The 26,114-nt window shown below is 52.2% G+C and overlaps 1 long non-coding RNA gene across 1 annotated transcript; it reads left to right on the top strand.

Moving 5' to 3' along the window:
• Positions 1–13,542: 13,542 nt before the first annotated feature.
• LOC123805557 lies at positions 13,543–16,992 on the top strand. The gene is made up of 5 exons (XR_006783320.1): positions 13,543–13,638; positions 13,802–13,942; positions 15,653–15,775; positions 16,066–16,259; positions 16,351–16,992. It is a non-coding gene; the product is annotated as an uncharacterized LOC123805557 (long non-coding RNA).
• Positions 16,993–26,114: the final 9,122 nt, after the last annotated feature.

A 26,114-nucleotide genomic window follows, 5' to 3' on the forward strand; every position in this document is an offset into this window, starting at 1 on the left:
ATGAAGGACTTGTATCTAGAAATTTTTATAAACTTCTTACATATTTCTTATAAGAAATATATAGGAATTCCTTATGTTATATGTTATGTTATGTTATTCCTTATATTATTCCCAATAATAAAAAGACAAATAACATAATTTAAAAATAAGCGAAAGATCTGGACAGGCATCTCTCCCCAGAAGAGGTACAAATGGCCAAGAAGCCCGTGAAAAGTTGCTCTGACATTTTAAGCATCAGAGAAACACAGCTGAAAGCCACAGTGAGGTACCACTTCATGCTCACTACAATGGCTATTTAAAAAAAAGATACATAGTTAAAAGCATTGATGGAGACGTGGAGAACTCCAGACCCTTAAACAACTGCTAGTTGCAGGGGAGATGGCGTGGCCTTCGTGGAAAACAGCCTGGCAGTTCCTCAAAAGGTTAGACATAGAGTTACCACGTGATCCAGTGATTTCACTCCTGGGAATATAGTCAAAAGAAATGGTAGCGTGTGTACACACACAGATTTGTACACAAATGTGCGCACAAAGATTTGTATACGAGCATTCACAGGAGCGTTACTCGCACTCGCTAAAAAGCAAATGCTACCAAGTGCCCATCCGCTGATGGATGGATCGTATGGTGTGACGCCATCCCGGCCACGGCATATTGTTTGGCACTGAAAAGGAAGGAAGTACAGGCACACGAGCCTTGACAACATTATGCTGAGTGAAAGAAGACAGTTACAAAAGACCACATGTGGTGTGAGTCCCTTCCCATGAAATGTCCAGAACAGGCAAATCCGTGGAGGCAGAAATCAGACTAGCGGCTGCCAAAGTGGAGGTGGGGACAGCAGCTACTGATGGGGACAGGTTCGGGGGAGGCGATGCACACGTCCTACAACTGACCGTGTGACAGTCACCCAGACCCATGGATGCCATAAAAACCATCGAGGTTCATACTTTAAGCAGGACAGTTGCATGATACATGAGTTATATCTCAATAAGCCTGTTATTTCTAGAAGACAGAAGGATGAAGAGGCATTAACTTTGGACAGGGAAGGGGCTGGGACTTGGAGCGTGTCTTCGAAGCTAAGGGGACTATCATGCCAAGACCCTGTGGCTGGGGCCTGGCATGTTTAACAACATAAAGGAGACCACGTAGCAGGAAGAACTTGTAGGGCCCAAAAGGAGGAGAGAGAAGTGGCTGGAGGGCCAGTGGGGCCAGGCCACCCAGGGCCTTAAGGACTCTGGCGGGGCCTAAAGTCCGAGTGGAGGCTGAGCAGGGTGGAGCTCTCGCCCGGGGCAGTGATGGCATGAGGCTCACCCAGCTCAGGTTGCCCTGTCCTTCCCCTCTTCCTGGTCTCTCTCATTAGCCTGGGGGACCCTAGGGTAGGCCATGGGTTCGTCAGGAGCTGCAGAAATCATCGGGGTCAGAAGTCGCTGCGGAGGACAGGCTTTGTGACAGAGCCAAGGTGAAAAGTCCCGGCTTTGGCTTTGGCTTTTGCTGTCTGCTTCTGGGCAAGTTATTTCCTCTCTCTCGGAGGCCAGATTTCAGCTTCTGTCCTGGGATGGCTCTCCCTGTTCTGCCTTCCTCACAGGGCCGTGGGGGTGGGGGTGGAGGGTCCCTGTGATGCATCCAGTGATTTGCAAGGAAAGTTTAAAAACCCAGACAAAGGTCATTATCTCTCCGCAGCCAGCTGCCTTCTTTCTGAAACCCTTCCCAGGGTTTGCCGACAGCCGCCACACCCCCGCTCGGGGATGACGGGCTTTACCGAGGAGCTGGCTCTAATCCTGAGATGGGAAGGAAAGCCTGGGGCCTGTGGGTCGCTCCTCCCCAGCTTCAGGGTACTCAGGGGGTCAGGGAGTGGGAGAGCTGGGGGCAGACAGGTTGTGTCCACAGCTGACTAACTGAGGGCGGGGGGCAGGCTGACTGGCCGGCGAGGCAGGGCTGAGAGTGGATTCCTCAGAGACAGCAGAGTCTAGGGCCTTGGCAGCTGGAATCTGTTCGCTTGCTCTTTGAGCAAGCGCCGAGGCCTTCCACGCAGCCTCAGAGCTCAGGCTACGGGTCTGTGGAGGTGGCCAAGGCGCAGTGCTGGGGAGGCCTTAACCAAGGCCACGTGGTCAACGAGGGGCAGAGGAAAACCCAGAACCCAGGAACAGTCAGGAAGAGAAGGAAGGGGCTTGGAGGCCGTCTGGCCCAACCCCCACACTGCACACGCAGGACGGAAGCCCGTAAAGCGCCAATCGTCCAGTCGTAGGGGGAGGCAAGCCTGCCAACACACCCACCCTGCCCACGAGGAGGTTCCTGCGGTCCCGGCCCCGAGGCCTGCGTGCGCTAGAGGAGGACTCCTCGGGACCTTCACAACGCTCCGTTCCTCGTCCCAGGCACCCCACCATGTGCTCCCTCGTAATGGCCTCTCCTACCCTCCCCCCTCCCCTGCCTCCCACTTGGTGCCCAGAGGCTGCATTCCCAGGGTCGGAGCTGAGCCCAGGATCCCGCACCAGAAACCACGCTGTGTCCCAGGCGGAACCAGTCACTGGGCCTGAGTACTGGACCCCACTCTCCAGTCTCTGCCAGTGATGGACACCGTCACCCACACTGTGCCCAGGCCAGCCAGACCCCCGAGGTCGCCTGCCTCCCCCTCTTTGCCTGACAACCACTGACAATCCCAAGGTCATCCCTTCATCTCTGAAACAGACCCTCCCTGCCCACTGCCCGGGACTGGGTTCAGGCCCCCATTCCTCTTACCCGAGTCTCCAACCCCAGTGAGCTGCCAGCATCCACCCATCTCCCCACTGCAGCCCAGAGACACATTTTGGACACACAGTTCTGACCAACTCTTCCTCTCCTCACACCTTTCCATGGCTCCCTAACACCCGAAAGGGACAGCCCCAGGTCCTCAGCCTGCTGCTCAAGATCTTTCTTCGTGTCCCTTCCTGCCACGAGCCACACGCACTAGGCATCCCCACAGGAAAGATTCTGGGCTCCCACATCCACACCTTGGTCCCAGCCCCCTCTGCCCAGGGCTTTCTTCTCCTTCTCCCTCTGGTCTGCCTAGAGTACCTACCCATTCTTCAAGGATCTCGTCCCCCAAAGATTTCCCCATGAGGTGTCCCTCCCGCTGTCCCCTGTCAACTCTTGATCTGGCCCCGGGGCCACTGATCATACCCCCCGCCCACCGGGGAGCTCCTCAGCCCAGGACCAAAGCTTGGGCTCAGGGCAAAGTGTGGAAGGAAGGCAGGAGTGGAAGAGAAAGAAGGATTTATTTCAGGTGCTAGGTCAATGCCCCTCTCCCCGGTCAGGCCCACAGACAGACGGCCGCATCCCCGCTGTGGCCGCCCAGGCCCCTCGCCTGCACCTCAGCTGCCGCAGTCCCAGTCACTGCGTTCCCACAGAGGCTGCAGTGTCACCAGAAGCCAGGGCTCTAGGAGTCTGTGTTGGGCCACACCTCGTCTTACAGGCAGGGAACATGAGGCACTGCTGAGCTTTTAAATTTCCTCCCCCCGCCCCCAAACCCCATGCTCTTTCCCTGCTCCTGCTGCCTGATGGCTGCCTGATGTCGCTACCTCCTTGTAAAGCGGCTTCAGCAGGACTGGGAGCCCCAAGCCGCAGGCCCCGGCACAACAGGGCAAGTGTGCGGGGAAGGGTGGGTGGGGGAAGGGGGGCTGGAGGAAGGCAGCAGGGACTGAGCCTTTTGAGACCTCCACAGGGTGCTGACCCCACTCACCCTCGTCTCTTCCCAGCTCACCACAGCTCAGCCAGGACTGGAGCCCCCCTCCCAGCCCTGCTCTCGCCTCCATGGAGTCAGGCCTCCTGGGGTTGGGTCTGAGCTCTGGAACCTGCGCCGGCACCTCCCTGAGCCTCGGCTGCTTCCTCCGTGAAATGGAAATACTAGCAACGTCACGCTGCCGGGCTATGTCTGAATCCAATGAGTTTATGTGCGTAAATCCTTCAGAATCCCTTACTTACTGGAGTACAGTAAGTGCTCAAAAACAGGCTCGCTACTGGTGCTGCTGTGATTATGGCCTGTTTGTCCATCTTTCCTCCCAGACAGTGAACTCCAGAGGGCTGTGTTTTCAGGGTCTCTCTTTACCCCAGTGCCCAGCCCAGCACCTGGCCCAGCAGGGGTTTCCATGCATATCCCAGTGAGCAAGGAGAGCCCCTGTGTGACTGGTCGTGTGAAGAGACTTGCTCGAGGTCACATAGGCACGTCAGCCTGTGGGACTCGCTTCTCCGTTCTGCCGGCAGGGTGAGCACCGTGTCGTGCCCCCATGGGGCACATCGGCCAACATGACCTTAATGGAGAGGGCTCCTGGAGGCCCCTCCAAACCCAGGTGTGGCTTGAAGAAAGAAAACGCATCCGGGTGTGGGAGTGGAGGACACCAAGGCTGGCGGGCGAAGGGCTCACCTGCTGCCCTGTGAAGCAGGTGCCCCACGGTGCCCGGCTACAGGGCTGCAGGGCTGCAGGGCTGCAGGGCAGGAATGGGGTGATGGGAGAAGGGGTCACCCCCTCCCCCCGCATGCCTGCTTTCTGTCATCCTGTGTCTGGCACGTCGTGTGCGTTTACATTCCCAATACTCCAGACGACAGCGGCGATAAGGCCGTAGCTGGTCTGGGAGCCTCCGCAGTGGCTTATCTCCTTAGATAGGGCCAGGCTGGCCCTGTCTGGGACAGGGAGGGTGACCTCGGTTTTTGAGAAACCTGGTGCTCAGGTGTGGTTGAGCCCACCTGGCTCTGTGCAGTTTCCCTCCCTCCCACCTCCAGCCCCTGCCTGCTGTGCCCTCTACCCCTCCACCCTGCTCCCCACCCCATTCACCCTGGACTGCACCGTGCCTTGCCCAGCCCAGTCCCACTCCTCCTACCCCCACGTCTCGGGCAACTTGGGAGCAACCTGAGGGCGGCACCCTCAGGCCTGCACAGAGCTGGGCTTCTCACACTCAGCGTCCACCAGCACCCATCGCTTTCCAAGCTCCCTGAAGCCCAGTTGTCCTCCGTCCCCTGACTAAGTCAGAGTCCCAGTCACATCTTTGATGTCTTCTTTTCTCCCTGGTCTCACAGCCCTGCAGCCACCTAGGGAGCACTCACTATGTGCCAGGCACTTTATTTAATGAATCCCAGACTCCTGAAAGTCACTCTCAGAATTTTCATTTGACAAAGAGGAAACTGAGCATCAGAGAGGGTTGGTGACTTGCCCAAGGGCACACAACTGGAAGCAGCAGAGCTGGGCTTTGAACCAGGACTGTGCAACTTGGCTTGGAGGGCTCAGCAACAGGCAGAGGACTGACTCCAGGTTCTGACTGCGGGAGGGGGAGAGGGACACAGGGAGGTGCTTCCCATGCCTGGCCGGGCGACTCAGTGTTGTAGGAGAAGAAGGAAGGCTGTCCCTGTCACCTAGTGTTGTGTGCCCAAAACTTAGTGCTTGAAACAATGACATTTATGTTGTTCTCAAATCTGCATTTGAGTAAGGCTCAGAGGGGATAGTTCACTCTGCTCCACTTGACATTCCCTGGAACAGTTTGCATTCTGGGAGCTGGAATCATGTCAAGAGTCATTCACACATACGTCCACAGGTTGAAGCTGGCCATTGGCTGAAGCCCTCACTGGGGTTGTTGGCCAGAGCAAGTATGTGGTCTCGCCCTGTGGCTGGAGCTTCCTCGCAGTATGTTGCTGGATTCCAGAGGGAGACAGAGACAGAGACAGAGAGCTTGGTAGACAGGGGCTCACCTTTATAGATTTATTCTGGGACGTTATAAAACGTCACTTCTGCCACTTTCCGTTCACTGAGGCAGTCACAAAGTTCTGCCCAACTCCAGGGGGAAGGGCAATAGACTCATCTCCTGGGGAAGAATGACAGGGTTCCAGAATGTGGACCTGAAAGTACTCCTGAGGCCATTTTTGGAAAACCCACCCTACCACAGGGACTTCCTCTCTTCACCTCTCCTCAGTAATTCTACTTCTGTGACCTGGCGAGGCACTTTCAGCAGCTCAACCAGCACTGGCCCTCTCACCCCACCTTTGAAAGTGTGGTCCTAAGTGGTGGGAGGGGGAGAGACGGTGAGTGGCCGCTCACTGAGCACCTGGTACGTGCCAGGCTCTGCCCTGGACACTGTCACACCTCGTTTCATTCAGTCCCCACATGGTCCCACGTAACGGGCAACGAGGCCCCCATGTTGTGGGGGAGAAAACAAGCTGAGACACGCAAGGACTTACCAAGACCGCGAGGAGTCCCCAGCGATGCTGGGATCTAAAGCCGATGTGGTCCCGAAGGTCTTGCTTGTGCCCTCGCCCAGCTGTCCCCAGCCTCAAGACAAGGAAGGGGTGAGGAATCAAGAACACGGGGCTTGGGTCAGAGCCGCTTGCGTTGTGACTAAAGCCCCTTGACCTTGGGCAGGTCACTTCTCTAAACCTCGATTTTCATATCTGTCCAGTGGGACATCATGGACTTTAAAAAGCAAACCCGTGAAATAACGTGATCTCTGCTACCACTTGGCACAGCCCCTAGTGGGTCACACACGGCACCCAGGCCACCCGGCCTTCCCTAGACAGGATTTGCTCATTTGTGAGGCAGAGCAAGTCCCTGGGCCTTTTGCCACTCACCAAGGGGGAGCCCCCTGTTTCCAGCTGGCTATTTTTAGGCCTGTGTGGGCAACCACAGAACCACACGTGGGGTTTACCGCGAGCTGGCCAAGCCCGGAAGAACAAGAAATGCTTCCGATGACAGAGGGTGGGCATCCGAGGTCGCGACGGCTTCAGTTCTTCCCAGTGCCTCCAGGCTAACATCACAGAGTCAGAAAGCCTCGTCAGGTCTCTACGTGATCGTCTGTAAAATGGGGACCATTTTAGGCAAAACAGCCCCCACTTGGGGGCTGCTAACAGTGTGCCAGGTGCAAACGGAGCACTAACAGAGCAGACAGTGAGATCTGGTCATCTCACGGGGTGCCGGCCGTGAGGTCCGCTGGCAGAAGAAGGGGCAGGCATAGAACCAGAGCCCGTCTTTTTCTGGGCTGCCTCCAGCCTCCCCACGCAGGCTGGAAGAAGTCCGAGAGTTAGCTGAGACTGTGGGTGCGGATATGTTCTTTCAGCTGTAAACTACGCTGTCAATGAAAAGGCCCAGAACACCCAGGCACAGAGCTTAAAACTCTGTCCTAGAGACCCCTCCCCACCCCCAGCCTCAGCCACAGCACTTCCCACTTATTCATCTGCTTGCCACGGGGAGGATCCTTGCAAGGCTTTATTTTGGCTCTTCTACAAAGAAGAAAAAGGCTTTGAAAGCCACTGAGGTGTGAAGAGAAGACCAGAGGTGGCAGTGACATTGCTCAGGCACATGGTAGGGTCTGAGGCCCCTGGTGCCCCAACCCCTTCACCAGCCTGGTTCACAGCAATGGCCTAGTTCTCAGAGGAGCCCAAGCCTCAGGCCCAACCCCTCCTCCCTCACCTGGGACCTCTGAGGTTCTTACTTCTCAGACCCAGGAAACTACATTCCTGGAAGAACCACCAGCCAGAGCAGGACTCAGAAGCCCTGTAATTCCCCAAAAGAAAAAGAAAGGGCAAGAAGGATACAGTTGTGTGTGCACGTGCTTGCAACCATATGCACCATCCCCACCACGTGCATCTCATCGGTACACACGCACACTTCACACACAGACTCACCTACACACACATGTAGACCTCTATGCACAGGTGTTCACACGGGCACACACAAAACGCTCATTTCCACAGGCACCCATACATACACCTCACACCATATTCCTACATTAAGATGCACCTACAGGGCACACACACACCTTACACCAATATGCACACATGTTCTATACACTCATCTGGGTTAACATAAATGCACAATGTGTATTTATCGAAAAGCACAAACAAATGCATATTTACACATACTCACAGGTAGACAAGTCCATGGAAAAACAGGTATGTGTACTCAATGCACTCACACTGTGAAAGCCAGTACGCAAATGGGTGTTCACACAAACACACACACCTATACAAACATGGGTGTGCATATGTACTTTACTTCCACATTTCCATACATGGTAGTGATAAACACAGATGCACCAGTATCTGTATATTCAGAACAAAATCACACATCACAGCTGTCCATACCTGCATGTAGAAACACGTGTGCACACGCATGCGCGCACACGAGCTCGGCAGCTCTGCGTGCTCCGGCACACTGCCTTTTCCGGCTCCACTGTTGCTGAGCCATCTGGCAAAGGTGCAGAGGCACAGACACGTAGTTCCGCTTCACCTGAAAACCCCAGGCCCTGCGTGTGTGGGAGGCTGAGCCAGACGCCCTCCCTGCAGGGGGCACAGTGGAAAGTATGACCTGTGGTGACTTACATGATAAGAGCAAAGGTGAGGATTTTTTCCACCCTGTTACCTCACTGTGTCGGGGGTGACCAAGGTCACCATTGCTAATCCTCACCCTGTTACCTTCCACCAACCCTTTCGGGACATTCAGGTCTAACAACTGTGTACTAAGCAATTAACTACCAACACCCGACCCCGCTGTGTGGCAGGCGGCAGGCCAGGGGTGGGGACAGAGAGAGCAGCTGGACCTGGGCACTGCCCATGGGGCTCCCAGGGGCAGGCGTGGAGGATGGGGTCAGGGAGAGGCTGTTCTTACCCAGGTCCCTAAAAATATACTCACTTGACAGCCAGTTTGCCAAGTGACCAATCTCCAAGTGGCTGATTCACTGAACAAACCAAACTGACCAATTTACTGTTAATTTTTTCTTTCACTTCGAAAGTATACAGCAATTTTAGTGAATGGTTTGGCATTTGTTTTCCTTTTGTCTTTGTAGCAGCATTTTAGGGATGTTCAGATGGCCAAAAGCTAAGGGTGGGGCAGTTTAGTTTAATAAAGGCCCTTACTATTTTTAACTGGAGAAAGACTTTCTGGAGACATCCATCAGGAGCAGGGCATTCTGAGAACTCTGCAGCATGACAGGCTTTCCGGGCCTACTGACCCCCAGGTGCCACGTGACCTGTGCCTGGGGCTGACTCGCCCCGTGATATGGGCCCTGTCCCTGCTCCGGTCTGGGCCTCAGACTCCTCACGGACAAAGAGCTCATCATGAGGTCCTTGCTGACGTTGATGAGTTTCCCTGGAACTTCCTGTGACCTCAGCCTCCCCATGTGGCCAGGGTCCGGGCTGTGGGCACCAGAGAGGGTGCTGACTCTGCTGGCAGTTGAGGAAAGCCCCGCTCGGAAGTCAGAGTCGTAACAGCCAGCACTCACCCATACTGTGCTGGTGTCTGTCTGAACCCTGGCAGTGCTGGGTCCCGCACCCTGACCCAGGCCGGGGGCCTAGACGCTCTGAGCCGGGGGAACCGGGCCACAGCGGGTGGGGCCCCGGTGACTTTCCTTTCCTGGTAACACGCTTGCTAACCTCATTTCCTTTTTCTGAAGGGAAATGCCATTGACATCACACAACTGGATTTTCAGCAGGCCCGATGAGAACTCGTGATCTTCTTGCCGGCAAAAGGATGCGTGCGTCCGCTGGGCGCAGACCTGTCCAGTGGTGATTTGGGCAAATTCTGATCTGAGACTCCTACTTGTTGCTTCAGAAAAGCGATCCATAGGCCAGAAAGGGACGAAGACACACCCTAGGGTCCACAGCCAGACAGTGGGGTGAGGGCCAGAACCCAGGCACCTCACTCCCAGCCTGGGCTCTAGAGGGAGGGGCCTAAACTGCTCCTCGAGCTGTGTCTTCATAATGGCTCTAACACCCACCAAGCTGCCCAAGCCAGACACTGGCCCCGGCGTGGTCTCCTCCCTCCCCAGCACCTTCTCCCTGCAGCTACCTGTCTCCTCCAGTCTACCCGCAAGCTACATCTCAGCTCAAGCCTCCTCGCCTCTCTCTAGATCCCCTGCCCAGGTTCTGCTCAGGCCTCCCCACACTCACCCGGACCTCTTCCTCCAATCCTTCCAGCTGGCCAGGTGATGTTGCCAAAACACAGTCTTCGGGGCTTCCTAGCAGGGCATTCGAGGCCCTCCAAGGTACCCCCCATCTCCTCAGCCATGACCCCGATCAGCCCCCTGGTTCCCTCAGTGCAGAGGTTACTTGCCACCTGGGGTGTGGAACTGTCTTCCACTTGCTCTTCCCTCTACTGGGAACTCCTGCCTCTACCTGCACATTCTCGCCTAAATCCACTCCCAGCCGAGAAGCCGCACTCCAGGACCTGTCCGCTCACTGCCTTGGAGGGAACTGACCTCTTTGGTTGACATGTCTGAGTCCTCCTTCCCACCTCCTTGAGGGCAACAAAGACATTCTCTGGTGGAAAATTCCGAGCACAAACAAACACAGAATAGTGCAAAGAAGCCCACATGTTCCTCACCCAGCTCCAACCCTCAGCTGCTCGAGCCCCTCTCTCCACGTGCACACCCCCAGCTCCCGCCCCACTGGGCCATTTGGAACGACTCCAAAACATCGAGTTATTTTATCCATAAATACTGTTGTATGAAATTCTAAAAGGTAAAAGCATGGCTAGAACACAATCATCATACTTATATTTTAATAATATCTTTGGTATCATCAAATACACAGGAGTGTTGAAATTTCTCCAGACCTCCGAATAACAATACCAGTAGTATTACCAAAAATATACCCTGGCTGAAAACATTCCACAGTTTGTCTGCGTCCTTTTGTCCTGAGGGTTCACACCCTACAAGTGACATGCAGTCAGGTCTCTGGGTTTCAAAATCTCTCCGGATAATTCAGCTCTGTGTGGTGTAGCCGTGGATTCGAAACACAGACTTACTTATTTAACTCCGTTTTAAATGTTTTGAGATTGCTTCTGACTTCTATTTTGATTTAACTTTGTTTCATTTTTATGCAAAGCATTTGCCTGGTTCCAAAATTAATCTGCAAAACAAGGTCTATTCCAGGAAGTCTACCCCTGTTCCCTTTAGCCTATTTCTTCCCTTCTCCAGAAGATAACAATTTTAAACTTAGATTTTTAAACATGTTAACCGGTGTTTTGAAATTAGAGACACTACATGTTCCCTTTTCTTCGTAAACGACAGTGTGTGCAGACATGTTGTCCCACTGGGCCGTCTCCCGTGGCACCGCACCCTGCAGACAGGCCGTCACAGCGCCGGGGGAGCAGACTCCTGCCCGTCGCCGCTGCACAGTCGTCCCCCGAGTGGACAGACAGCACCTCCTGATCAAATGTCCCTCCTGATGGACATTTGAGTGGTTTCTAGGTTTTTTACTATTCTAGGCGGTGCTTCCATGTACACCTTGTATGCTTGCATCTGGTCTTATTTTTGCTAGTATATCTTTGGAATAGATTCCTGCAAGTGGGATTACTGGGTCAAAGGGTAAACACGTAAGTATTTTTCTAGAAACTGCCAAATTTCCCACCGTATGGCATTCCCACCAGAGAGTGTACAAGAGGGCCTGTTCGCCCAGTCTTGCCAACAGAATGTGTTGTCCCACTTTGGGGTTCCTGCCAATCTGGTAGATGAGATTCGGTATTGTGGCTTAGTTTTAACTGGTGTTTCTCTGGTTCTGAACAAGGTCAAACATGTTTTTATTGGTTTAGATTCTGATTCACTTTTGGGTCCACAGCCCTCAGCTGGCACAGACGAAGTTCTTAGGAGCGAGTTCTAGAACGAAGGGAGGAACGGGCGAACGAACCAACCGAGGCTAGCAGGGGTAGCTGCCGTGCCCAGGGCCGTGCGTCCAGCACCGGCACAGCGGGAACCAGCACTGTTCTCCTTCCCCCTTGTCTAATCCATCTTTTTCCGACTGAACTAGAGACAAGTTTATAGTAGACTTTCTCTGACTATTAAGTGAATACAAGCTTGTAGTAGAAGGTTTGGAAAGCACAGGAAATTATAAAACTAGAAAAAATTTCAATTTTTCTATCCTGAGTCGACCATTTTTCACATTCTAGTCTATTTCCTCCCAATCTTTATGCATGTTTTCAGTTATGATCACATGACATATATGGCTCTGTATTCTTTTTTCTTCACTCAGGAATTTTCCACATTAATAATAACCTTTTACAAACATAATTTTACTGGCTGCACATTATTTTACTGTCTGAATACATGCTAGCATATTTAAGCCTTTAGGTGACTGCTGGGCTTCTAGATTGTTTCCAGATTTTTCTATTATAAATAAATTTCACCATGTTCATCTTTGTTTGCATTCTGGATTTTCCCCTTTAGGATTGATTCCTGGAAGCGGGGCTCCTAGAATCCCAGCACTGACTTCCAAGTTCAGGGCTTTTCTTGGCTGCGCTCAGAGGAGACTGCTTGTTAAGCTCTTACCCCATGACTCTGCGCAGCCCCGGGCCTCCCCTGGTTCTCCGTGTCCATGATCTTGACTAGCGATACACTCTCACCCAAGTCAGGTCAGCAGAGGGACTGAGCCAGGTGGGATGGAGCCCACTCAGGATGGAGACTCAGACTCTGCTGTCACTTGCCCCCATGCTCCTTGCCCTCCCAGGGCTGTGAATAGACAGCCTGGAACCACCGAGGGGAAACTGCACAGGAGCAAGGTCACATCTGGTAGAAGGCGCTAGCAGGCAGCGATGCTGAGTGGACGCTACTTCCGCTGTGGAAGCCCTCGCCATCCAGTGGAACAGACAGCTGGGCTTGGACCCTCCCGTCCTGAGAAGGTCTCCATGATGGACTCAGACACAGCACCATTCACAGAAGGAGGGACCTGGGAAAACTGACTGGAAGAGGCATCAGTTGAGTTTAGTAGGGAGGAATATAGGTCTTATTTGACTGGTGAGGTTGGGCAGTGATCCATCATGAGGGACCCTGTACACTAGGTCATGGATCCTGCACTCTGTCCTGGAGGTAGTGAAGTGGGCAGATGACGGAGCCAGGTCAGTATGAAGAACAATCCCTCTGCCTGCTGTGTCAGCAGCAGGGTTGCAGATGGGAATTGGACAGACTGTTAGAACAAGGCCAGCATCCAAGCAAGAGGCTGTGAAGCCAAATCTAAGCAGCGGCCATAGGGATGGAAAAGGAAGATCAAGATGAGAGACACTGGGTACAGAGTCACTAATCAAAGCAGAAAAAGTTATGCCAATTTATGACCTTCCTGTCACGTATGGAATAAGAGTCCTGGACTCAGAGTCAAGGTACCTGTATTCCAGTCCCAATTCCGTATGACCCAGCGCAAGCGCCTTGCCTACCTCTGAGCCTCAGCTTTTTTCCACTTTTGTACACCCAGGCAGTTGTACTAGATCATCTCCCGGGGCCCTTATGTTCTGAAACCCATAATCCTAGGGCTGCAAAGTGGCCAAGGTCCCTGTGGGGAGAGGAAAGAAAAAAACAGGCTGAGCAAAGGGAGCACCCTGGGCTGGGGCCTCAAAGTCCAGTCGCTCTGTCTCCCTGCCCCATCCATCTTGCAGCATTAATGTTAGTGGGGTGGTCTGGGCCCCAGCCAGAGACCAGCTGCAAAGGGGGAGGAGTCGTCTGGCCAGAGAAACAGAGGAAAGAATGTAGAGCTCCCAAAAAGCTGTGAACAAGTCGTCAGCTCTGGCCGGGTGCCTGGAGGTTTTGCAACTGTCCTCCTAGCTTGAGTATCAAGAGTGGGTCAGCATGGGGAGGGCGCTGCGTTCCTCCTCTGTGCATCAGAAACTGAGGACGACAAGGGGCACTGAAGATGCTTTGGCTGCAAGTAAGAGAACACCCAGGCCCCCACATCTGCATAAAACAGGACAACGCACCACCTCGCACCACTGCAGCTCTGGGGTGTGTGGCTCCGACACCAGCAGCAGCAGCAGCAGCGGCAGCTGGTGTCTTCAGGAATGCAGACTTTTCCATTTCTCTCTTATCCTCAGATGCTTCCCTTTGTGGCCCCATGACAGCTGTCACTCTCCCGAGGATGAAAGACGGCTGACAATGGCAATGGGAGCTACTGGCTTCCACGTGAATGTCCAGCAGGAGAGAGCAAGAGAGGACTTCTCTCCCAGCCCCAGACTGTAAGTCCTTTTCTTTGGTTCACATAGGATGACTTGAGTCATTCCCAACTGATAACAGTCTCTCGGGGAAGGCCGTGTGCTGATTGACTCAGATTAATTGGGACCCAGTGTGAAACCTGGGGGCAGGGAGAATGAACAGAACTGGGGTCCTGTGAGGAAGGAAGAGGCGAACAGATGCAGGGTGGGCAACAGACACATCCACATGACCATGAGCCCCCATCCCCCATCAACTCATTGGGTCCCTACCAAGTCCAGGGGTCAGCAGGACAGCTGTCCTTTCTAGATGACCACTGAGGTCATTGAGGCATCAAAGTGGAGTGGACTTGGGTCACACAGCTGGTGAGTAGCAGAGCCTGAATTGAGAAAAATAAATACACAGCAAACAAACTGAGCAGGCCAGCCTTCCCCAGTCAAGCTCCTCACCCTGCTCCCTCAGGCAGGGGGCCTGCTGACTCCTCTGGGCTTCCACAGCGCCTGCCCAGCCAGTGGCCCCCAGTCTATCAGAGTCTCCTCGCAGTAGTGGACACCATCTCCCTCTCCCACTCCCCAAGCGTGCTCTCATTCGCTCACCAGATGAGGCTGTCTAAGAACTCAGGATCCAAAGCCAGGGGTGTGGGTTTGAAGCCCAACTTTGAGTTTCTTTGTCCATGACTTTGACCATGAACCTCACCTTTACCTCTTGACATAACTGTTGGGTGTTCAGATGAAATGAGGAGATGGTGCTTTACTGACTGTGAAGTGTCATGGGAACCACCAGGTTTCCTGTCTCCTGGTGGAAAGGGTCTTTCCTCCAGCCCTCACTGGCACTGGAAGGCACCAGGAAACAGGCAGCCGGTGGGATCAATGACACATCCAGACATGGATCCATTCACCTGCAATTGCATAGCCCAGATCTGTCAGCTGATAGATGAGGAGACAGGTCCTGAGAGTGGCAGTGACTTGCCCAAGGTCACACAAGAGCAGAACCCAGCCCTCTGGCTCCCAGCCCTGTCCTCTGCACCAGGCCACAGGGGTCAGCTGAGGTCCACCACCCGGCCCGAGGGTGGGTGCAGCTGCAACGCAGTCTGTGACCGCCTGCACGTCTCCACGTTTCTCGGGGGCCATTCTTCAGGGGTTCACTGAGGCGAGGCCACACTTCCCCTCGGGCGGCTTCCTGTTTTGGCCAAACAATGACTCTTGCCGGGACCTGGTGCCAGCTGGCTGCAGCTGTTGCCAAGGCCCTGATCCTTACATGCAGAGAGGGGAGACCTCGGCCCTGAGGATCAGCTGCCGGCCTCCCCGGGCCATGACCCCACACTCAGATGTGGCCTCTGGGCCCCACTGAATTCAGTAATCCCTTCAGGGACCGGTCACACGCATTCGAGCACCTTCTGTTTGCCAGGGTCAGTCTGAGTACCCAAAACACAGAGATACATAGGGCAAGAGTTTAGCCATTCTGTATTTATTCTCCGTCCACGAGGAGAAGGAGATTGTTCAAGGTACCAGCGGAGCAGCTACGAGTAGGATACGCCTTATACATCAGCTGACTGGTTCCTCTGTCCGTCCTCCGGGTGCCTTTCGGGAGCTCGGGGTGGGCTGTGCCTGTCTGAGTGAGCCAGTGCGTCCAGCTCCTTCCGGCAAGAATGTCTCAGGGCACATTGGGGAAGGGGAACCAGTGGGTGTGGGTAAAAATAACAAAGGGGAAAATTTTTATGAGGAGTTTTTAAATAGGTGAGTAAATCAAGATTCAGATATGCAGAGGGAGAGGGTAGAGCTGGGACCGCCGACCCAGGTGCTCAGACTCCGAGCATCGCACACCAAGATGCTGTAAAATGCACCCAATCCAACGTGAAGGTAGGGATGCCGTGAGTGTGCCTGTGTGTAAGGGGGGTGGGGGCGCCTGCTGATGAATAAAATATGGGGGGGTGACCAGACCACGGAAGGGAAACATTGAGTGCTCTCTATGTGCTACACACCTAGCCCCTTGTCATTTCCACTCTACAGATGAGGGAAATGTAGAGGTGAAAAAACTTTCACCCAGATCCCTCTTGGGTGCTGGCAGCCTGCCTCACGTCTGTCCTCTGTCCCACTCCATGTCCTAGAAGGTGGACTTCTGTGGGTGCATCACCTCACCTTTCTGTTAGGTTCAGCCAATGGCAGGCTGTGGCAAGAGACCAGCAAGAGAGGAGTGAAGGGTCAAAGCATTTGGTCCCCCTGCTCCTCCCTGTGGGGCTGCCATGCTGGTAGCTGCTACATTCTGAGGTTGCGGCTCCAAGGACCAACCTGGCCCCGGAATGAACGCACCGTTGCTGTCTCCGGATACTGCAGGTCTAGGCAGGTAGCCGAGTCCTGCTGCTGCTGGCCCAGGGGTGCCCCACTTTCTGTTGGTTCTCTTCGCCATGCCCATCTTTCCGTTCATCTCTCTGCAGCCCCGCACCGTGAGTGGTCCTGTTGCCTGCTGGGATCCTAGCCAGGACAGAGCTGGATGCTTCCCCCACCTTGCTGCCTTGCTCCCCGTGTCTGTTGGGATGCCCCCCAGCACCCCATCCACACCTGCCTGAGACAGGGCAGTGACTTGGCAAAGTCTGCTTTGCCCTGGGCATCCTGAATAGTTTGGGGGCTGGCGCTGCTGTGAAGACAATGAGAAGAAAGTTTCCAAAGACTGGGACCAGGTTCCTCCCCTTCTTCCATCTCCTGGGACAGGCTAGATCTGCTGGGCTCAGGGCCTGGGAGAAGCACAGCACTCTGCTTGGAATGGTGGGAGAGGGGTAAGTCTTGGCAGAGTAGCAATCTGGACCCAGGCTTGTCTGCTTCCACCCCCGAGCTGGAGGTTAAGAAGGTACCAGAGATGGGGGTGAGAAGCAGCAGAGGCTCTTCCTGCTGAGCTGTAGGACCCTTAGAGGTCACCTACAGCAACCCTTTGGTTCAGCAGCCGAAACAGGCCCAGGAGTGAGGGGCATGGCCGAGGTCACTAGGTAGGTGCCCCTCAAGTCTGCTTCAAGCCCAGTGTCGTCCCCTGAGCACCACACACAGAATTGCACGTGCCCCAGAGACCTTTGTAAACCACGAGAACTGTGCCCAACACAGCCCCTTCCTCCTCACTCTTCCCCATGTCCCCTTTATCGGGGAAAGACAGGAGAATCCCAGAGTCGGCCCCGACGATCTCTCTCCCACTTCTCTCTGCACCCCAAACCCTTACCTTCTCCAGCTTCTCACCAAGTCCAGCAGTTCCACTTTCTCAACTGCCCTGGACTCTGTCATCTTCTCTCCAGGTGGTCCCCACTTCCCTAGTCTGGGCCTCGACTCTCCACACAGTCACGACAATGACCTCCTCACTGGTCTCCCTGACCCTGGTCTTGCTCCTGCTAATTGATCTCCACTTAGTCTTTCAGAAATACAAACAGGAGCATGTGTCTTCTGTGCTGAAATGGAGCCCAGACTCGCTAACCTCCGTGATCTATCCAGGCCTCCCCCTCCAGCTCCACCTCCAAAGCAAACGATGGTGCACATCCACTCGCCTTCGTTGGCTTCTTCACGTACGGTTCTGGGTCCGTTGGGAATGGCCGCCTCGGAAAGGGTTCCTTCTCATTTCCCCCAGAGCCTGCATCGCTCTCTTAGTTTGGGTTCCTCCAAAACCAGGCTATAGCACCAGGCCTTGGTGTGCAAGTAGTTTACGGAGGAGGTGACCCCAGGAAGGGGAGTACGGGAGTGGGGACAGTGAGTCGGGGAAGGAAGGAAGGCCCATGCCAGGGTGTGTTATATTCATCTCCACAGAGGGCGACAGGACCTTTCGTTCCAACAGGACCCTGCAAAGCCCACAGACACCTCCCAGAAGCGTCCGCCTGCAGGCTGGGAGGCTGGGAGTCCATCTGTTGACTCCCGTCCCATCGGCTAGAGCCTGTAGTCTTCTTGGCTGCGCTGCCTGCCCCTGCGGAGATAGTGAAGGACCTGCAGCCCACGCAGAAACCCATGGCTCAAGCTTGTGGCAGAACTCTGGCCATGGGGAGGGATCTCTGGCTGAAATCAGATGCGACAGTTGCTTCAGAGGCGGTGGCACAGGCACATTTCTCACTCCACCAGGCCGTCTGGCTTGCTGGCGCTCAGCTGCCCTTGAGGCGCCCCGAGCTGTGGAAGAAGAGGCTGCGGTCGGAGTGCACCTGAGGAGCTCTGGAAGGGCTTGGCTGTCAGACTTTCTGAGTTCACGTCCCGCTTCGGCTGGTACCAGCTGGGGGACCCCGAACCAACGCATCACCCTTGAGCCACTATGTCACACTCAGCAGTAAAATAGGGACAATAGTTTCTACCATACAAGCTATTTCTGAGAATGAAATGTGCCCTTGGAAATGAATGCATAAAGCAGTCTGATGCCAAATGCAATGTTATGACTTTTTTCTTCCCTCACAAAGCCGCTGCCACAGGCTCCTCCTCACTCTGCTCCCTCGGCTGGGAGTACCCCCTCTACTCCATGCCACGGGTTTAGCCTACGCTACCCAGAAACCCTGGCCTCCTGGGGGCAGTGCTGGTTTGACCTTGTCCCGGCTTCTTCGGGCCAGCACATTTGCCACCCCCTCCCCCGCTCCACTGCATAGAGCAGAGCTGGCTTTTGTGGGAACACGGAAGACTGACTGCATACCACACAGAGATAGCTTATTTTTTAAATCCCATGAGCTGTTTCTGTTTTTTTTCCTTCCCCAAATCTCTCTTCTGACCCAGTTGCCTCTCTCACACGGCTGAGTTTTACTTGAACCAGCACCATCAGTTCTGGTCTTCCATGTTCATCCCTGTCCTTTGGGTTCTGGCCACTACTCACCTGTTATTGGTTGAATTTTGTCACCCTCCCCCTGAAAATCTTATGCTGAAGTCCAAATCCCCAACCCCTCAGAATACGACCTTATTTGGAAATAGGGCCATGGCAGATGTTAACTAGCTGAGACCATATTGAAGTAAGGTGGACCCCTCATCCAAAATGACTGGTGTCCTAATAAAAAGGGGAAACGTGGGCACAGAGACACAGACACAGGGACAACACCATGTGAAGACTAGAATTACCTGGCACGAGCCAGGGAACCACCAGACGCCAAGAGACAGTCCTAGAACCTCCCACACACCTCCCTCCCGCCCGCCCTCCCGCCCTCCCAGCCGTGCTGACACCTCGGTCTGGAGCCTCCAGCCTCCAGGACTGAGACCACGTCCTTCTGTTGTGTTAGGTCCCCACCCCGACCCCAGTATGCAGAACATCATTCCGGCAGTCCTAGCAAAGTAATACACTACTTACAAGAGCAACTTTTTTTGCTGCAAATACCATTTTCCTATCCCTCCCTTCTAATTCAACAGTTGTGTCTCTGTTTATGTGTTTACGTTCCTTCCCTCCCTCATGGACTGTGAGCCCCTTGGAGACAGGACCTGTGTCATTCTCACTGTTGCCTCCTCCAGACCTGCACGGCGCCTGGCCCCCAGGAGCCACTCAGCAAAGGTTTGCAGAAGACTCCTTAGAAGAGGTAACATCGATGCCTTTGCAGGGTGGCCCGGGTTTGGATGGGGAGAGCTATCGAGAAGGCATTCCAGGGAGGAGAGCAGCATGAGCAAAGGCACCTCAGCAGGAAAAGGCAGCGCAGGGGTGAGTGCGCACCCCGGCTGGCTGGGCTGTGGGATACTGGCAGGGCAAAGCAGGGTGGGACAGAGGTGGGGAAACATGGATGTCGTCAGTGTTTCAGGGAAAGCATTTAGTGGGTCAGGTGACAGGGCAGCGAGGGGCCATGAAAAGGAGATAGAAAAACAGCAGGGGTGTGGGAAGCCTATTCAGCCACAGAACAGACCAAAGAAGGGAGCCCAGGAAGTCTGTGGCTGAGGCGCACTCCAGGGGAGCGGTGCTGTCGGTCTGAACCCACGGGGACAGGAGGACGGAGAGGTGAGAGACGTTTGGGAGGAAGAAATGCCAGCCCGGTTTCTGATTTGTAGGGATTTTCCCCTTTGAGGTGCCAGCCTCCAAGCTCCTCCTCCTTCTGAAGATGCCACACCGAGAATTTCCATGATGTCTACAGTGACATATAAAGCACTCCCCCCCATCGCCTCTCTGACAGCTGTCAGTCTTGGCGAGAGAGCAAACAAACCAAGCCACTTCCACCACAGGCTGTTGAGGTTTCTGGTCACAGTTCAAAATGTCAATTCATGGAAGCAGATGATTTTTTCACCTTTTTAAATATCATTTTTATCACTCAGAAATAATATGTTAACTGTATTATAAAACCTCTAAAAATAGATACCATCAGATCTTATGAGTAGAAGGTGAAAATTGCACTCAGTAAAAATGACCCTGGATATTCCCTTCAGTGGAAGGACTGGGACAGTGAAAATTCAAAAGACAAAGGTAATGTTGTGTAGTTTTCTTTACCTTTTGACCGTGGCCTCCTTTTCCCTGGAGCACTGAAGGCCATGGTCTAGTTTGAAGTGGGTAAGCGGGCAGAGCTTGGAGGAGGTAGGTTGCTGGATTAAGTGCTTGCTGGGTGTGGGTACGTTCTGTGAGTAAGTCCGAGAAGACAGTGAAAATCACCTGAAATCCTCCCACTCACTTTTTTAGGTGAACATCCTCCTTCCAGTGTTTTCCCCCTTGTGCATATTAAAAGCTATTCCCAGTGGAGCATGAAGCACCTCCTGATGTGGTGACCTGGGAAAGACACATCACTTCTGTGGTATTTTTGCCGAAAAGGCAGAACCTGGCAGAGGAGACATCAGACAAACTCACCTGGAAAACCCAGCCTGCAAAACTGGCCTAGACACAGCTAAGGTGTCAATGATGTGACAGACGATGACAGACTAAAGAACGGTCCCCAACTAAGGAGGACAAAAGGGACATGGCACCCGAGTAGAACACGTGATCCTGGACTGGGTCCTGGGTTAGAGGGGGCATGGCTGGGAAGGACGTCATTAAAGCATTCTGTGGAATGCGGATCTGGCTTGAGGACTCGACAATGCAATGCTGAATTTCCTGAATTGGTAACTGTCCTACGGTTGTGTAAGAGAAAGTCTTTTTTCCTTGGGAAATGCATGTTGAATTATTTGGGGTAATGATGCAACATACTCTCAAACAGTTTGGGAAACATGGGTGTACATAGAGAGAGAAGGTGGCAAAGAAAAATGCTGATGGTCGCTAACAGCCGTGAGTCTAGGTGAAGGATGTTGGGAGTTCTTCCGCCAGTTTGACATTGTTTCCAAACTAAGAGTTTAAAAAAATCCAGTTGAATTCAGTCTCTGGAAGAAAATATTTGCAAAGTACATATCTGATAAAGAACCGCTCTAAAAAAAAGTCTATTAAAAATAAAAAATCTTCCGTTTCCTACCATACTCCTATGGCATGGAGTAAAAACAACAATAATGATACCAAGAGTTGGTGAGGACGAGGAGCCACTGAAACTCTTGTACTTTGCTGATAGGAACTAAAAATAGAACAACCGGGTCAGAAGATGGTTTGGCAGTGTCTTTGAAGGTCAAGCACACACATGAAATAAGACCCACGCTCCCTTCCCAGGTGTTGACCCAAGGCAAATGAAGACTTATGTTCACACCAAAGCTTACTTACATGTGAATGTTTTAGTAGTTTTATTTATAATTGCAGCCAGAAACTGGACACAACTCAAATGTTTCTCCATAGGTGAATGTTTGACTCACTGTGGTACATCCACTCATTGAGTGGGCTACTTTTCAGTAATAGGAAGGAACCTCGATTTTGTCAACACCATGGATGAATTTCAAGTGCATCATCCTAAGTGAACGAGCTCAGACTCAGAAGTCTAGGTACTGGGTGATTTCATTTACATGCATTCTGCAAAAGGCAAAAACTATGGCAGAAAAACCGATCGGGGGTTGTTAAGGGTGGGGGTAGAGAAAGGAGTTGACTGCAGAGGGGCTCAAGAGAACTTTTCGAGGTGACGGAAATGTTTTGCATCTTGACTGTGGCGGTGGGTACACAACTGTACATGTTTATCAAAACTCCCGGAAACGTGCATTAAGGGTGAATTTTACCAAATGGAAATTATACCTCAAGTACACAACCAAACAAAGAAGCCAGTTTCTCAAAGCTTCTCTCCTCCCCTACAGCTCCCTGCCAGATGCAGTTCAGAAACCTGTGTTAGGGAAAGGAGGGCTGTCTCTCCTTTGCTCTGAGTCTTCATCTTTGAGTCAGGCTCGGGTTGAGGGGGGTTCTGCACAAGGTAGAGGAAAGTGGCAGGTCTGTTGGGAATGGAATCATTGTAAACAGGCATCAGACACCTCTGGGTGGCAGATGCCCAGACTCTGGCCCTCGTTCTCATGAGGTAAGCTTTTTTTTTGGTTGTGGAGCCTTCTTCGTGTTCTCCTCCTGCTGGTTCCTGGGCTTAGTGGTCATACTCCTGGCTGAGCACCTGTGCTTGCCCCCTCCACGCCAACTAAGGGTCCCCCTGTAGGCGAAAGGCAGACTGCTGGGACAGGGACCTTTCAGGACAGCTCTTGCCCAGCTACCTTCTGCTGTGTCCAGTTGGTTCTCTTTTGGAAATATCCCTTTCTTTTGCTGCCAAGCTCTGGAAGTACGGGCAGCTCCCACAGCAGCCCCAGCCCCACATCAGGCTACCACCAGGGTGGCTCCCACAATCCTCTTATCTCCAGACCTTTCCCTGGAAGAGGTGGGCCTGGGCTCTGTGTCCTGAAAGCTCCAGGCACTTGGCTTGAGCTGTGTAGGGTGACACGCAGCACTTGGACGTCTGTCCCCATGGAAAGCCTCAGCACCCACCCGCCTCTGCCAGCTCAGTGCCTGCTGTGAGGCTGGAGGCGGGCAGTGGGGTGAGGATGTCACCCTCGCTGCCGGAGGCTTGCTGGGTTGTGCCTGGTGCCGCTTCTTGAGGTTCTAGGGGAAAGTAGCAATTCTGAGACAGAAAAAGTCCCATTTAACATCTTATTACATGTACCTAACTCTATTTTAACCAAACCAGGATCTTTAACATATTTTATAACCTGCCTTTTTACTTCATATTCTGTTTTGAGCATCTTTCCATGTCAATAAATACATCTCTACATTCATACCATTTTGAATGACTGATCATATTCCCTTGTGTAGATATACTGTAAGTTACTATAACAAACCCTGATACAGTCTGAGTTGTTTCTAAATTTAGATTATTATTAATAATGCTATAATTGGGTTGATTTATGTGAAGCTGATAAAGCTTTAGCTGTAGAGTCCCTCACTTCCTCAGGACCTATCCAAATGCCCAGGGAGGGTTTAGTAATTTTATAGTCATGACTTCGTCTTCTTTTTGTAAGAGGGGTCCTCTAAACTGCATATGCCGCAGGGCCCACAAATGCTGGGTGTGCCCTTGGCTATGATAAACAGCCTCACACCCAATTTTTCTTTGGCTGCATCTTTATTTCCTTAGGATAAACTCCCGGAAACAGGATTGCTACATAAAAGCAGGTGCACATTTTTAAGATTCTTGGAATGTGTGGCCAAAGAGCCCTCCAGAAAAGTGATCTGACTTGCACCTCGACCCTGCCCTAGACGAGAACACCCAAGACCGGGGTGGTTTCCACGGGTTTGTGTTTTTCTGTTGCTGTGGTTCAGCTGCAGCTGCCATTAACACCTTTCCTCGAAACCGGGATCTTGACCTGAGATCTGTGGGTAGAATTCTTAGGGCCTGGGAACTTGGATGAGAAGAAATTACATCTTTATTTTCATCATCAGCCTCCAATGACAATGCAATAACTCTTCCCATTGTGAATGTGGGCCTTGAACCCCTGCGGTGCTGCCAGGCCCTGCGACACTGGCTGGCCAGGCACCAGCAGAGCTCACAGGTGTGTGGGGCTGGGTTGCAGCTGTCGCAGCTCTCTCAAATGCTGTGGGTGCACATCAGTGTTTCAGAATTGCGATAGTTATGAGACCTGCCACTCAATCTCATTATTTAATGCATTAAAAAAATCTATTACCAAATCACAATTATTTGAAAATATTTTATAATTGCAGTCAATATCATTGGTTTCCTTTGCAACTGTACGTGTTGTTTGTTTCACACATTTGGAAACTCCCTCTGAGACGGGGCACGCAGGCTTCCTCAGACCGCCCGGGGGCCACGGCACAACCAGGGTGAGGCCCTTAACGTATGGCACTCCTATCCTACATGCTTTTGAAACTTCTGCATGATGTAGAAGAAATGAAATTAAACTTCCATGACCCCTGCCAAAAGCCAGGTGCTGTGCTGGGTATTAGGGCACAGAGGGGCAGGACGGCCCCCTGCCCTTGAGAAGCTCACCGCCTCGGAGGGACATGTACTTTCACAGCTCCTGATGCTCATTGTCCTGTGCGGCCCAGGTGTTTAGGTTTTCAAGAATTTTAAGAAAAACCAGAAATCCAGATTTTTCTATGTTCCCATATCAAACAACTCTTTCAGTTTTTAAAGGTTGGCAACGAATCCAGATTTACATAAACCACTGCGTGGGCCAAACAAAGCATGCCCAAAGGCTAAATCGGGCCCACAGGCCACCAGTTTTCAACCTTTGCTGTAGGAGGAGAACAGAGTTCTAGCTGGGTGGGACAAATCCACTCCGGGGAATAAAGCAGCAGGGATTCTGGGCCCCCACCCACACCCCCACTCTGCTCCTGTAAACCAGGGAGATGGGATCGGAGCCCTGGCCTTAGGAAGAGAAGATATGGGAGAAGGAGCCTCTCGGTGGGCAGTGCAGGTGCCTGCAGCCTGGCCACAGGCTGGGCCGGGACAGGCCTGGGTGGGAGCAGATGCTAGTCTGGTGACAACGATGAAACTGTTAAAAGATTGTATACCTAGGAAACCCAAGCCTCTAGCAGAGATACAAAAACCAAAAATAAATGCAAAAAAACAAGGAAATTAATTTTAAAAAACCAATTTGAATTAAGAAGAATCAATAAAGTTATTGGATACAAGATAAATATACAAAAGTCAATCGCTTTTTTAAATTTTGACAATAAACACATAGAAATGGAACAGATACTTTCATAACTTGCTTGTAGAAATATAAAACATTACTGTTTTCTGGCAAGGTGAGTTTTATTAAGATTATACATAATATATGTATAAAATTACACATAAAATTATACACAAAATCTGTCCATTGACCTGGAATCCCACTTGTAACAACTTACCTGACAGACATACAAGCCCAAGAGACCGCGGGCATGTGAATGAGGATATTTCTTCAGGACGTTTATAGTTTCAAGAAAATCCAGCAAAGTCATTGTTCATCAATTGGTGAGCTGCTGAATAGAGTATGGAACACCCACACTATGGGATATTGTATACTCTCAAAAATGAATCAGAGCTATGTCAGGGTGTTTGGGGGTTTCCTTAAAGTATTATTGAGTAAAAGAAGGAGGAGGCAGAAAAATGTGTATATTATCCCAGTTTTACAAAAGGCTGATCTATCCATATGTGTATTTGCATATAATTTAAATGTCTGTCCATGATGACTTGATGATGGAGAAAACATAGAGAAGGTGAGGTACAAGCATGTTAATAGGTTACCTAGGGTGAAAGGACAGGAGGGGTGCAAGCTGACAGGGGTGATCGAGAAATGGAGGAGGGAGCCCAGCCCATCCTACATACCACCCCCCTCAAAAGCAAGGGCCTTTGGAACTAGACTGTCTCAGCCTGCAGACTAGTTAGCTCCATAGCCTTACAATGACTGACTCCCAAGAGCCTTGCATGTTCTTCTCTGTGATTCTAACACGGGCAGCCAGGTCACCCAGGAGTGGAAAGGGCTGGGAGGGTCCCAGTGCAGGGAGCTGTTTTCAGTGCATGAAAATGAACCTCAGGGTCTAGAGTGTTTCTTTTTCTCTCCCCAAGCAAGCATTTAGGAAAATTCATGGGAGTGAGGGGAAAAGGCTAAAAGGATGTTAATTCATTCACTCACTCACTCAAGTCCTCCTGCAGTCTTAGCTTCCAGATGCTACCCCCAGAGAGGACTTCTGTGAGTCCACCCATCTCAATTCTGGCTTCCTATCATTTCCTTTCATGGTCCTCAGCATAATCTGCCACTCTGTCTTTATCTGAGTGTGTGTGTCTCTGTGTTGAATGCCTATTCCCCCCAGTAAGCTCAGCTCTGCAAGCAGAGGGATCTTGTGTGCACAGCAGCCAGCACGCTTTGCAGCAGGGGCTTAAGGAATTTCGGTTGAATTCAGTAATTCGCTTACTCATTC

The sequence above is a fragment of the Phyllostomus hastatus genome, unplaced genomic scaffold (assembly GCF_019186645.2).
Source record: "Phyllostomus hastatus isolate PE091 unplaced genomic scaffold, TTU_PhHast_1.1 phas_scaffold_317, whole genome shotgun sequence".
Lineage (NCBI taxonomy): Eukaryota > Metazoa > Chordata > Mammalia > Chiroptera > Phyllostomidae > Phyllostomus > Phyllostomus hastatus.